At 35.4% G+C, this 13644-nt stretch overlaps 1 long non-coding RNA gene and 1 other non-coding gene across 3 annotated transcripts; both read left to right on the top strand.

Moving 5' to 3' along the window:
- Window positions 1-9991: 9991 nt before the first annotated feature.
- On the top strand, window positions 9992-11872 carry LOC125218097. Of its 2 annotated transcripts, XR_007175880.1 has the most exons (3): window positions 9998-11199; window positions 11321-11412; window positions 11518-11872. It is a non-coding gene; the product is annotated as an uncharacterized LOC125218097 (long non-coding RNA). The 2 variants fall into 2 exon arrangements; XR_007175879.1 differs by having other exon boundaries at window positions 9992-11412.
- Window positions 11873-12519: 647 nt separating this feature from the next.
- On the top strand, window positions 12520-12591 carry TRNAM-CAU. The gene has a single exon. It is a non-coding gene; the product is annotated as a tRNA-Met (tRNA).
- Window positions 12592-13644: the final 1053 nt, after the last annotated feature.

A 13644-nucleotide genomic window follows, 5' to 3' on the forward strand; every position in this document is an offset into this window, starting at 1 on the left:
GTTAGCAGTTGCATTATCAAAACCAACAGAAAATATCTTATTGCATAATTGAAACTCATTCAAAACTTGAATAAATAAAGAAGTAATTTCGGGTACAGTGTGTGAATTCTCTAAAACCAATTAAATGCTTGTTCATAGTCCAATTATTGCCCACAAAATGAACTGTAATGCCCATGTATGAAAGTTTATTAAAACACTAGTCCATACATCGGAGCAAATATTCACTTTGTGTCCCAAGTTGACTAAATAACGTGATAATTCAACTATTTTTTCCAAACATTGTCGAATGGTAGATCGTTGAACGGTCATTCTACTTATTTTGTTTGTAGCTACATTAAAAGCACTTTGCATAGTTACCTCATATTTTTTGTCATCAAAAGTATCAAAAGGAAAATGCTTCATTATAGCCCATATAGTCATAACGTCAGTCATATTTTAGGATCATATTTAAAAAGAGGTGCACCTGATTGAGTAGAACCTGAGCTACCGGAAGGGAAGTTTAGTTGGGTTTGGGTAGCGGTAATGCCACATTCTACCGGATGCTTTCTCGTCAAATGACGACGGAGAGTGCCATATCCCCCACCACTCGCAAATTTGTAGACTTTGGGACAATAGGTACAATGTGCATGAAACTCCGATGTCTCTTCTTGAGAGAGCAAATCATCAGGACTTGGAACTAGCTCTGGGACCTTCTTGTAATGTTTAACAAACATATTAGATTTCAATGCCTTTTTACCGGTGGGAGGAGGTATGTCCTCATTTGCACCGGTGCTCGACGGAATACGAGAACAAGATCCATAAACATTGTTGTTGTCCGAGTCCGACTATTATAGCCACGTCGTACTTGTCATCTTGTTGCCGGAAACTACCACCATTCCCCTCATCTTGTTGCATTTGAGTGAGTAGCATAGCAATCCTATGATCTTCAATCTACAAATATTATATAAATAGAAGATATGGATTAGGAACACACACACAAAAAAAATAATCAAGAACTCTTATGAAATTATGAACTCTACAAATAATTTTATGAAATTAGAACTTACTTGTATGCGTTCAGTCGCCACTCGGGAAACCTCTTCCATAACTCCTCGAGGACTAGGTCACCTTGATCTTTGAGGACGACTACTTTGATCTTGGGCAATTCCTTTGTCCTCATCACTAACATGAGAAGACGACATATTGCAAAGTGAAAGTAGTACTAGTATGGATTATGGACTATGGAGTATTGAATGGTAAGTAAATAACTTGAGCATATTAGAGACAATGGGGATAGAGAATAAATAAATTGAGATTGAGAAGAGAAATCCTTGTCAACACTAGAATGGGGTGAGTACAAATGATAAGGAAGGGGGTATTTATAGGAGAAAAATTGGGAGAAATTAGATTTAAAAAAAAATTAAATTTCAAATTCAGTCGGTTCATCGCCGAAATTGGTAGTTCAGTCCACGGTTTCGGACCAAAACTGGCGGTTTCTGACCACTTTTCAGGCCTACGCCTGTGCCCCTATGCCTGTCACCTAAAAAACTGTCGGAACTGTTGGAAACCGGTATGAACCGGCTGTTCAAACATGAAGTTTTTGACGAAAACCGGCCGCCGATTTTATGCACGCCTACACCTGCATTGCCTGTAAGCCTATACCCCTAGGCGGAGTCTTACTTTGAACAGTTTGCACCGGCGGTTTGACCCGTCGAACTGGCGGTTACGGTTTCTCAAAATCTGGAACCTGAACCGAACCGTATGAACTGTCGTGCTGGTTCCAGTTAGCAAACTGGCGGTTCTGAACCGCTGGTCAGGTTCGGTTTGTGCAGGTCTACTCCATCAGCGAAAATGGAAAAGTACTCACTTTGAGCTAAACCAACTAGTATAACCTACTCTTTTGTGTATCTATTTTCAAATGTAAGTGATTGTATGATGCCACACCTGCAAAGTCAAGCTATTATGCAAAGTCAAGCTATTATGAACATCAGATTATTTGGGTTGTTGCTCTTAGAATCCAAATAGTGCAATGCAAATGGGATGGTTTGGCTGGCAAACAGAACTTCCATCTTCTCTACTGTATTGATAAATTTCTACATTTGAAATATTTCATCTTACGAGAGAGCACGTTTCTTCAATTTTTTGAGATTCTTTTTCCCCTTCCCATTTAATTTCGTGAAAGTGGCATTGCATCGAGTGTCTTACAACAAGTGTTCTCTTTTTTGCTTGTGTTGTTTATATTTTTTGCTTGTGTTGTTGATAGGTATACATGGCTCTTCTATATATGGTCCTTGTGTAGTGCTGATTGTTGATCCAACACATCCAAGTTCAAGACTCAAAGCATTGTGATACTAAGAATATTGAATATTATGAATTAGGTTATAGGGTTATAGAGTCAAAGCACTGTCAATATCTTTGGGGGCTCTCCAATTTTGGAAGCTATGAATGTGTGTCAACACATCTAACTTTGGGGGCTCCCCAATTTAGGAAGCTGCGAATGTGTGTCAAGAATGATGAATATTATGAATTACTAGGTTATAAGATATATATACGCTTGAAAAGAATTTCAACTTGGTAAGAAATTTACTCCAAGTAATAGCAAATATGAAAATTTTTTGACACATAGATTAAGGAAAAGATTTGGCTTTACAAGTTAATGTCTACTTTCCTTTTTTTGACCCGTAGAATGACTATAACTTTTTCTACATAGCTCCGATTGGGATGTTCAAGATACCATCGCAAAGATCTTTTAAAGACGAAGAGAATGGTATACAGCACGCCCTAATCGGACTTTAGAATCGCCAGAAAAATGGGTTTGAACTGGGACTCCTGCGTGCGAACAGGTACAATGGGCCGCTGGAGAGAGTCAGAACGCTCTGGACTGGTTTTCAGCGATCTCTGGCGTGCGCCAGCGGCCCGCTGGGTTGCCTTCTGTTCCAGCTTTCGTATTTTGACCTTTTTATGCCATTTTCAGCTCTACTTTGGACATTTCTCACAAAACACGTCAAAATACCAAAATGGATCAAATATGGAAATAATGGACATGTAATGCAACTTTGAGAGTCAAAACAGACCAAATAATAGCTTAAAACAGTGCAAAATCCGTGCATATCGCTCACTTGTAGTGGAATAGAGGGAGTATTAATTACCGCGTTGTATACGCACCCACTAGAAAATATCACTTCTATTTATCATTTATTAACCAAATGTTTGATATATTAGGGAAATATGAGTATTATTGCTTTTAAGATGAATATTGTAGCTATGATATAATTACTTTTATTTATCCATATAGAAATTTTGCTTATAGTAGAATGTCCTAATGTTGTTGCTACCTACCAAAGATGCATTGACTATCTTTTATAAGTTGATTGAAAATATTATAGAGATATTTGTGATGCGACCCCTGAGGTCTAGATACTCTAAGAATCGAAGATCAGCATTCTTCGTACCCACAATTGTATCATTTTCTCAAAAGTCTCCTAGCAGGCTATTTTGAGCCTTTAAGGATTTTCTTTGGAAACTAAATTACGATAGTAGGATATCCACATACTTTAGCATAAAATAACAAATATTGTAAACAAAAATTGGGTATATAACGTGTTGAAAAGAGTAAAAGAAAAAAAAGTATAATTACTATGAAAAAAATGAAAAATACATAGAAAAGAGTTGAAATTATAAAATTAGAAATGCACTAAAGAAACGAAAAGAATGTAATGAAGAGAAAAATAAAACAGAAAGGTTATAAATACTCCATTCGTGACCAAAGTCGAACATAAGATATCAAACTCTCCCTCCGTCTCATAAAAATACAAGCAATAGGCACATGTGAATTAAGATAAAATTAGTAAAGTACTAAGAAAGAGGAAGGAAATGGTATGGTAAAATAAGAATGAGGAGGAGAATGGTACTCCCTCCGTCCCATAAAATATGTCACACTTGTGGGACGGCATGAGATTTTAGGAGGTTTTGTTTTGTGTGTTAAATGTGAGAGAAAATATAATTTTTATATTTATGTGAGAGAGAACTTTTTCCAAAAAGGAAAATGTGACATCTTTTGTGGAACAAACTAAAAAGGAAAGTGTGACATCTTTTGTGGGACAGAGGGAGTACTAAAGTAATGTTAGTGGATAGTGGGACCTATATTATTAAATTGATACTCTCTTCGTCCCACTTTAGGAGTCTCATTTATGTTCGGTACAGGTTTTAAGAAATATAAAAGAAAGTTGGTGAAAAAAAATACTAGTGGAATATAGGTCCTACTTTTATATATTAGTTTTATAATAAAATGTGAGTGGAAAAAAGTTGGTGGAATGTGGGGCCTATTACCATTTATGGAATATTCTAACCGGGACTCCTAAAGTAGGATAGAGGGAATATAACTTTTCAAAAATGGAATGCACATATTTTTGTGGGACGGACGAAAATGGAAATTGCACATATGTTTATGGGATGGAGATCAAGCAGTCAAGGAAATCCAGAGAATGAAGAAGAAGACTGAATCGGTTGGTTTTGTCTAGTACTCCCTTCGTCCCACTAAAGATGACCCACTTTTCTTTTTGGTTTGTCTCAACTAAGATGACCCACTTTTCTTTTTGGTTTGTCCCAACTAAGATGACACATTACTAAAAATGGAAACACCTTAATATCATCTCTATTTTATTCCATCTCTTTGACATTACTCTCTACACTTACATATAAAATAAAATTATACTCTCTTTGTCCCATAGTAGATGTCACACTTGGAAAATTGAGCATGATTTTAGGAGATGTTATTTTGTGTGTTAAGTGGTGAGAGAAAATATAATTTTATAATTGATGTGAGAGTGAACTTTTTCCAAAAGAAGAAATGTAACATCTTTTGTGGGACAAACTAAAAATGAAAGTGTGATATCTATTATGGGTCGAAGGGAGTATAAAATTCCGTGTCACCCAAGAAATGAGATCTTCCTTGGGACAGAGAGAATAGTTTGTTAATTATTATGTTTTTAACTATGGTTTGGGTTCACCTGTACATTGAGTTACTAAACTCTAAAATTATAGGATGTAATAGTAGCGCTCTTATGTTCTTTTACTTATTTATTTCTAATGTGAAGAGTTTATTTTATTTTATCCATTTTTAATAAATTCTTATGCCATGGAAATGAGAGATTAGTACTCTCTTCATTCTATAATAGTGGAGTCATTTTATCATTTTGGTATCTTACTAATCTAAAGTGACAGTTTGGTGAAAAGATAATTTTATCCTTTTTGGAGGGAAAATGTAAAGCTATTTTGTTTACCCTTTTGGTCATTTTGAGAAATGACCACCATTGGAAAAAAAAGAGGCAGATATTATTGGACAAAAAATTGGTCTAATGAATCAGTGGCTTCTCAAACAAGATAGAACACCCATACATACACCCACCTTTAATTGAATCTACATTTTTATTGATTGGTTTACTGATAATTTTATTTTTGATTGCAGCATAGCAGGACTCTTGAAATCCGGCGACAGCTCCGACGATGGGTGACGAAGGCGGCAAGGCTGATGGAGGCGGGACAGTGGCGGCAAGGCAGCGACTTGCTACGAGAAAGTGACGGATCCGGGGCGAGAGAGATAGGGGGAAAGGTGTGAAGACGAAAAAGAAGAGGAAGAAGAGATCCGATCTTTACCGGCAACGGCCGCAGCAAGGCAGCGGAGGCGTGAAACGAGCGGCGGGTGAGGCGGCGGCCATGGCGAGTAAAGCAGAGCAGCGCCGCGAAGGAGGAAGGCGTGACGGCGAGGCGGATAAGGCGGCGGGACGGGTGGCAAGGCTGTGTGGAAGGATAGCCGACGAGGAAGAAGGAGCGGTACTCTGGCTCCCACCACCGATTAGGGAGGAGGAGGAGGAGGGAGGGTGAGAGAGAGAGATGGAGGCGTGGCATGTGCATTAGGGTTTTAGGATGATAATTAATTTATTGTATATTGTTTGGACTTTTATTTATATTTAGTAGGCTTTTATTGTGTTAAATTGTGTTACATTTTTTAGTATATAATTTAGATTTCAAATAGTGCTATGTCCTCATTTTATAGTACTTATATCTTTCTTAACTGAATAGAGTTTTAATTCAAGTGTTGTACTCTATTATTATATTTTAAGCTAAGATTAATTTGGACTTCTAATCTATTGACTTTGTATAATATATATTTTTTAAATTATTTTTTTAATAAGTAATTAAGTTTATAGTATATAGTTAGAATTGAGTTATTTTGATTTACTCATATTTCTATCTATTAAACTTTTGAAAATTTTGAAATGTTGAATTTAAATTTGGCTACACCTAGTAATAATTATGAAAAATGGAGCTAAATTATTTTTATTATTAAACAAAGAACAATATTGCATAACAAGAACATGCTTATTAATACGCATGCATACTATGTGTTAGTTTCTTGATATTAGATCGTACACTTGGTGTTACTTCTACTCAAGAGGGAAAATGAATATTTTAAGTCTTTTTACTAAGTTATTAAATTCATAGTATATAGATAGAATTGATTTGTCTTTGATTACTCATATTTCTCTATTTAGACTTTTCAAAATATTTGTGGAATGTAAATATATTATCAAGTATTGAAATTAAATTTGGCTAAACCAAATAATAAATATAAAATACTACAAAATAATAATGATAAAAAGAAAAACTAAATTAATATCAATATCAAACCAAGAACAATATTGCATCATACTAACATTTTTTAAAATATTTTGGTGTTACTTTAACTCAAGAGGGAAGATAAAATGTATACCACTAATTATAGAGCGGAGTTAAAAGATTGATAAACATAAAAAAAATCGTGGAAACCTCGCTTCAAGTAGTACTCCGTTCATAAGTATTTATATATCTTATCTTATCTTACTAATCTAATATATTTAGTGGGCTTTTTTTGGATTATAATTTTTTATTTCAAATAATGGTACTATAAAATTATGCAATTTATAGTAGGTGTACATTTTTATTAATAAAATATAGTTTTAATTCAAGTGTTGTATAGGTTTTTAACTCAAGAGGGAAGATAAAATTATATATTTTTATTGGACTTTATATTTTTTGAATTATTTTTTTGAATTAAGTTATTATATTTAAGTGTTGTATAGATTGAATTGTTTTTTATGTACTCATATTTCTATTCTTTTTACTTCTCAAAATTTGAAATATGTTTATATTGAATTCAAATGTGGCTAAACCAAGTAATTATGAAACACCAATAAATAATGATATAAAGTGAAACTAAATTAATATCATTATCAAAAAAAGAACAATATTGCATAACATTAATTGTACTAATATACTACAATTTTATATATAACAGTATATTAGCTTAATTAAATATGTTGAAATTACTTATAAATATATTTATATTTAAATTACTAGAAGTACACATAGTTATAATTGAGTTGATTTTGTTAATCGAAACTGGTGAATTATTTATTCCTTCAAATAGTTTGCTTTTTTTTTTTTTTTTTTTTATTTTTTTAAAATAGTAGTATTACATTTTTCTTTATTTGTACGTCTTATTCTATTTCATCCACACATCTCCTTTTTTGTTATTTCTTTTATAATCCGTCCGCAAATAGAAGTCCCGATTCAATTTTACTATAAGGTGTAATAGGTTCCCACCTTCCACTAACTCATTTCACTCAAATTTCATTTAAAACTACTATATACAAGTGGGACCCCTATTCCACTATTCTTAAAACTCGTGTTGCCATAAAATGAAACTTCTAATGACGAACAGAGAGAATAGTTATTTAATTACTTTATTTTATTAATTATTTTTAATTTTATCTTAGTTATAAACCTATTAAAAATGAACAACTCATTTTTTTCAAATAGTATTCGATGATAAAACCCGTTTTACCATTTTTGGGTGTCCCATTTTAGCCGTCTCGGTTGGAATATTCCATAAATGGTATTAGGCCCCACATTCCACTAACCTTTTTCCACTCACATTTTATTATAAAACTAATATAAAAAAGTAGGATCCACATTCCACTATCTTTTTTCACCAACTTTCCTTTACATTTCTTAAAACTCGTGCCGAACTCAACTGGGACTCCTAAAGTGGGACGAAGGGAGTATTTCAATTTCAAATATAAAGAAACTATTTATTTCTAAGTAAAAAGTGGCACAACAGCAGCATTGTTCCATATAACTATTTTTTGACGTAATTTTTTATTTTTAAAAAATATTTTGTTTTCCATTTTTTAAACTCGAAAATTAAATTTTGATTTCTTTTATTCAATTAAAAAATATAGAATGATTGCCATTATTAATAACACATTTTATAAATACCGAATGAGAGTCGTGAAGTGGAAGTGTAGTGGACACATAATCCAAAGGTCCCAAGATCATAACCTGTAGCTTTCTTACCACTAATTTTGTTTAAAAAGATATTTTGTTTTCTATTTTCTCCCCCACAAATTTAAAAGTTTCATCTTTTTTACATTCAATTAAATGAATATACTTCCTCCATTCTATAGAAATAGACTAATTTGGAACGATACGAGTTTTAATATGCATTTAAAAGTAAAAGAGTTGAAAACAAATAGTTGAAATAATGTAGCGGAAGGTTTCATCTTTTTTGCATTCAATTAAATGAATATACTTCCTCTGTCCTATAGAAATAGACTAATTTTGTCACGACCACAACTCCCTAGTGCTAGTGAGCGTAGCTATTTCGTGACTAAACAATTCTCAATAATCAAGGGACAACATAAAAAGGATGAAATTACTCAAATCAAAAGTATCAAAGGCACATGGGTACATAGTCAAAACGTGATCAGAGTAACAAGACTAAGTTCGAAGCTTGCTAGTACATAATTCTAAGTTTTGCAGCGGAAGGGTCCAAGACAAAATAGCACGTATGAAGACATGCTACTTTGGGCTACCTAACTACTTATTTAATATGCTTGTCCCAACACCTTCGCCTGCTCGTCCACGTTCAACCTGCACATTTGAAAATAACATGCAGGGCTGAGTATTTGATATACTCAGTGGGCACATTGCCAAAAATAGTTCTATATTTAATTGTCAATGCCACAGTTGAGTGATCACGGGGTTTTTCTTAAAAGACCCGAGTCACTAAAATACTTTTCCTTTAGTAAAGATTTGATTGCGCAATCACGTAACATAGATATACCATATCTGAACCTTGTGTGAACCGGGAATGTGGCCACATTCCACGACGGTCACTGGACCGGCCAACCCCTTTTGTTAGCTCACGGTCCCCTTATGTGTACACTAGTCCGAGTAGGGTTTGCGGCCCTACTGGGACCCGAATTCGATTTAACTTGAATTGGCATAGCCAAGCAGATAGGTAATCATAAAACAAAACATGGCATGACCACATACTTGAGCAAAGAATCACATTTTCATACTAAAAACACGTTTTAAAAGAATGCCCACCTCAAAAGCTAAAGCTCCTTCCGGAATTTCCTTAACTCGGTCTTAGATGACGTTCGAAGACGTCCCTTTAGGAAATAAAAGATACTTAATTAGATTTTTGAGATATCCATGAATGCATCCTAAGTGCGATGATCATTTTATTCTTCCTTTAAATTTTCTAGAAGAGTCCTAGAATTTTTGAATATTAATTAAATCAGTAGATTTAATTAAATTAGTAAAATTATTCACTTAACTAGAGGGTGCTACCTCCCATGCCATTTATTTAAACATACTAAAAAATTTGGCTCGAGGTCTAAATACTCGTTAGCGTATCGTAATTTCTTAAAATTAATCACTTGAGCACTCTTGCTAATTTCCGGAAAAATTAGACTTATCTTCGTGGAATTAATCTGCGGACTATTAATTAATCCATAACATATAAAGGCCCATGATTTAAGTAAATTCTTGGTCCATACTTTAATTATTTGGTGGCCCAACCTATTACTAAAGAGGCCCAACCAAATAAAAATAAGGGAGGCCCAATACCAAATTAATTAAGAAGAAATTGGCCCAAATACTCCCTACCCTATCCATCGGCCTCTCTCTCTTTCTCCCTCATTTCTTCACTCTCTCGACCGACACCCTAAGCGGGAGAAGGAGGCGGCGCCTCCTCGTCGCCCGTCGCTAGGAGCTCCGGTCGGCGCTTCTCTTGCGTCGCCGGAGATTTTGATGCCCCTCCCTCACAACCCTCGGTCTCAAACTCATCTTAGAAAAAAATCCCCAATTTCAAAACCCTAGCCTCATCTCAAAAACTCTCGCTTCGTCTCCACCGCCTTCCGAATCCGACGTCGACGCCGGCCGTGAACTCAGCGAGGCGGAGCTGTCGTCGCGGCTCCGTGAGGCGCTCTCAATTTGAGTCGCGGCGGAGCCCTCGGCATCTCCGTCGCGCCCTCCCGTTCCATCGTCGTTTCATCTTTCACCGGCGGGGTCGCCGACAGGAAAGAGGCGTCGCCTCTCTTCCTCCCTGCTTCCGGCGTTCTCCTGGCCTTTTTCCGACGAATCCTCCATCACCGCCATCGCGGATCGCCGCTGTTGCCTCTCATCCTTTCACGGCATCTAAGCGCCGTCACTGCCATCTACGGCTGAAGCTGACGCCGTTCGGCTTGCTGTGTAGACCAGCGCCGCCGCCACCGGTCGGCCTTGAAGCTAAGTTCTTCTCCCCCCCCTTTTTTTTTGTCTAAGCTTGGTCTATCTAGTTTGAGTTTGGGCAGCAGCTATGATAAATTGTTGTTGATTTTCTCTTCGGATAGAGCTCATTTAATTGTTGGGCTGGGTTCATGAACTACTATGTGTGAAAGCTGTAGGGAGATAGTTATGATTTGCTATTATTCTTGGTCTATGAAACAGACTATGGTTTGCTTGCACTATTTGTTATGAAGCTGAACTTAATGTGGTTATACTTGTGCCCCTAAGTCCTTATATTATGTGGTGTTTGATCTAAACGTGATGCAAGATAAGGTGTTGGGGTGTGGAGGTGATTACCTCTTGATGTAGTGAGGCTGCCCTTGTTGCTGCTTGAGATTGGCTCCTAAGGCACCAAGCTTTCTACTCTCTCTAAACTTTGCTGATTATTATGAGAAGTGTGGGAGGGAGTTCGAATGTGGTGTGGGGAGGATTTTTATAGGCTGATTGTGAACTTGTAAGCCTTAAATGAGGCTGCTGAAACTCTTGTCTCTATCCAGCAGCATATCCCCCCCCTCCTTGATCTTTTGCAGCAAACTTTAACTGACATTTTGATGGTATACTAAGGTATATTGCTGCCACAATCCTTTTTGTTGATTCTCCACCACCCTTTTTATTTAATTTAGCTTGGTGTTGTGTCTAGCATAAGTACTCTTGCATTAATACACTTTGTTTGACCTCCTTGCAGGTACAGCGAGAGGAATGCAGGGCTGTTGGGAGCAGGGGAGTTCAGGCTGACTTTGCTTCCTTTGGCAAGTCTTTTGGTCTACTCTAACAAAGGTATTATTGTCATCTTCCTTAAGTGAAATCTGTTGGCTGCTTTAGTACTCTTCAATTTCCCTCTTGCTCCCCTTGCATCTAATATACTTGTTTGTCTTTTTGCAGGAGAAAGAGACACTTGGCTGCCACCCAACTGTCCCGGGAGGTAGGCTCGCTGCCTTGGCTCACCGGCTGACCGGGTGGGGTCGCGGTGATGTGCGGCTTGGGCTCGGAAAAGAAGAGGCCCAACGTGTAGTAAAAGAGTCGGCCTTAGCTCTTAGCCTTTTAGCCCATACTTGTAAAATTGTGTACTAGCATTCCCATTTCCTTTTTCTTAAATTCTTACTTCCCATGTGTTTCACTATGTAAGCTAGAGTGTGTTTGATAGTAGTTGCATTTTCTTAGCTAGAAAACGAACTCTTCATCTTTTTTTTTCTCGTTAGTTATGGCTCGTAAATAGTAATGGAGTAGTTTTAGTTCATCCCAACTCTATTTATTCATTCATTGATTATTATTATTATTATTATTATTTTAAACGGCCCTTAAGCAATGCAAGGTAACGAGTTCTTATTTAATATGACGCAACAAGAGAGTGACACAATTCCATGTTGGTGAACCCTTACAAATTAAGCCGAACGAAAACAAACGAGCGGTTATTACAAATTTGGAACGATACGAATTTTAGTATGCATTTTAAAGTAAAAGAGTTAAAAAAAATAGTTGAAATAATGTAGTGGATGATGGACCCACAAATGATGATGTAAGATAAAAGGAAATAATGTTTCCATAAAGAGATAAGGACTATTTCAATGAGACGGACAAAAGAGGAAATTCAGCTTATTTCTATTGGATGGGGAAGTAATAGTTCTCATTATAACACTCTATAAAATACCAAATCAGAGTGGCGCAGCGCAAGTGTGGTGGGCCCATAACCCATAGGTCCCAAGATCAAAACCTGACTCTGATAGAGTTTCTTCCATATCTGTAATTTTTTAATTTTTTATTTAATAAAAATATTAAGTATTCTATTTTCTCAACTCAAATTTAATATTTTTTGTTTTTGTTTTTTTTGCATTCAATTTAAAAAATGAGATGGCTATTACTGATAACACATTTTGTATATACCAAATCAGAGTGGCGCAGCGGAAGCGTGGTGGGCCCATAACCCATAGGTCCCAAGATCGAAACTTGGCTCTGATAGAGTAATGTTTAATAATAGATTTAACATTTTTTTTCCGATTTATGTAAAATTTTCCTATCAATTTTATTCACTATTTGAGTGATTTCAATCATTTTAATAATATATTTAATAATTTTTTATTTGTAGAGCAGTTTATTTTAAGATATATTTCTCCAAATATCAGAAATTTTGGGTTTAACTAATATCAAGGATTTAAGCAGACTTTGATCTAATTTTTGTAAAAGTTTCCCATCAATTTTATCCTCTCTTTGAGTGATTTGAATCAATTATGTTTCGGTGATACATATTTATACAGAAATTTTTTCCTAGAAACATAGAAATACTTAGTATGTATTTTTTATATGTAACCGAAACATATTTTTTACTACCTTCGTCCTAGAAAGTTTGTCACTTATTTTCATTTTGTCTGCCCCACAAAGTTTATAATATTTCATTTTTATGGTAGTGTATCTCACATTCCATTAATTCATTCCCACTCTATTTTTATTATAAAACCAATACTACATCCGTCAACGAAATAGTGTATTAAATTGCTATTTTGTGACGTCCACAACTAAAAGTCCCACTTATTTATTTTTCATTTTAGGTAGTGGACCCCACACTCCACTAAATTCTTACACTCACGTACCACTCCCTCCCTCTGTCCACATTTAAAAAACTATTTTGCCATTTTGGGTTGTGCACGATTTAAAGAACCATTTATTACTTTTTTTTACACTTTTGGTATACGAACCCCACATTCCACTGACTTGTTACACTTACAATCCATTATAAAACTATTAAAAATGAGTGTGACATTCCACTTACTTTCTCCCTTTACTTTTCTTCACAAAGTCAAACAATTTCTTAAAACTCGTATCGAGTCAAAATGTCTTTATAAATGGTGGACAGATAAAATATTATAAAACTAATATATAAAAGTGAGAACTAAATTCATATAACTTTTTACACCACTTTTCTTCATACAGTATTTCTTAAAATTCGTGTCATGTCAAACCAGATCTTAAAATGGAGGATGATAGGAGTATATATCATTGAGACCTACACTCTAC

Source organism: Salvia hispanica, chromosome 4, assembly GCF_023119035.1.
Source record: "Salvia hispanica cultivar TCC Black 2014 chromosome 4, UniMelb_Shisp_WGS_1.0, whole genome shotgun sequence".
Taxonomy (NCBI): domain Eukaryota; kingdom Viridiplantae; phylum Streptophyta; class Magnoliopsida; order Lamiales; family Lamiaceae; genus Salvia; species Salvia hispanica.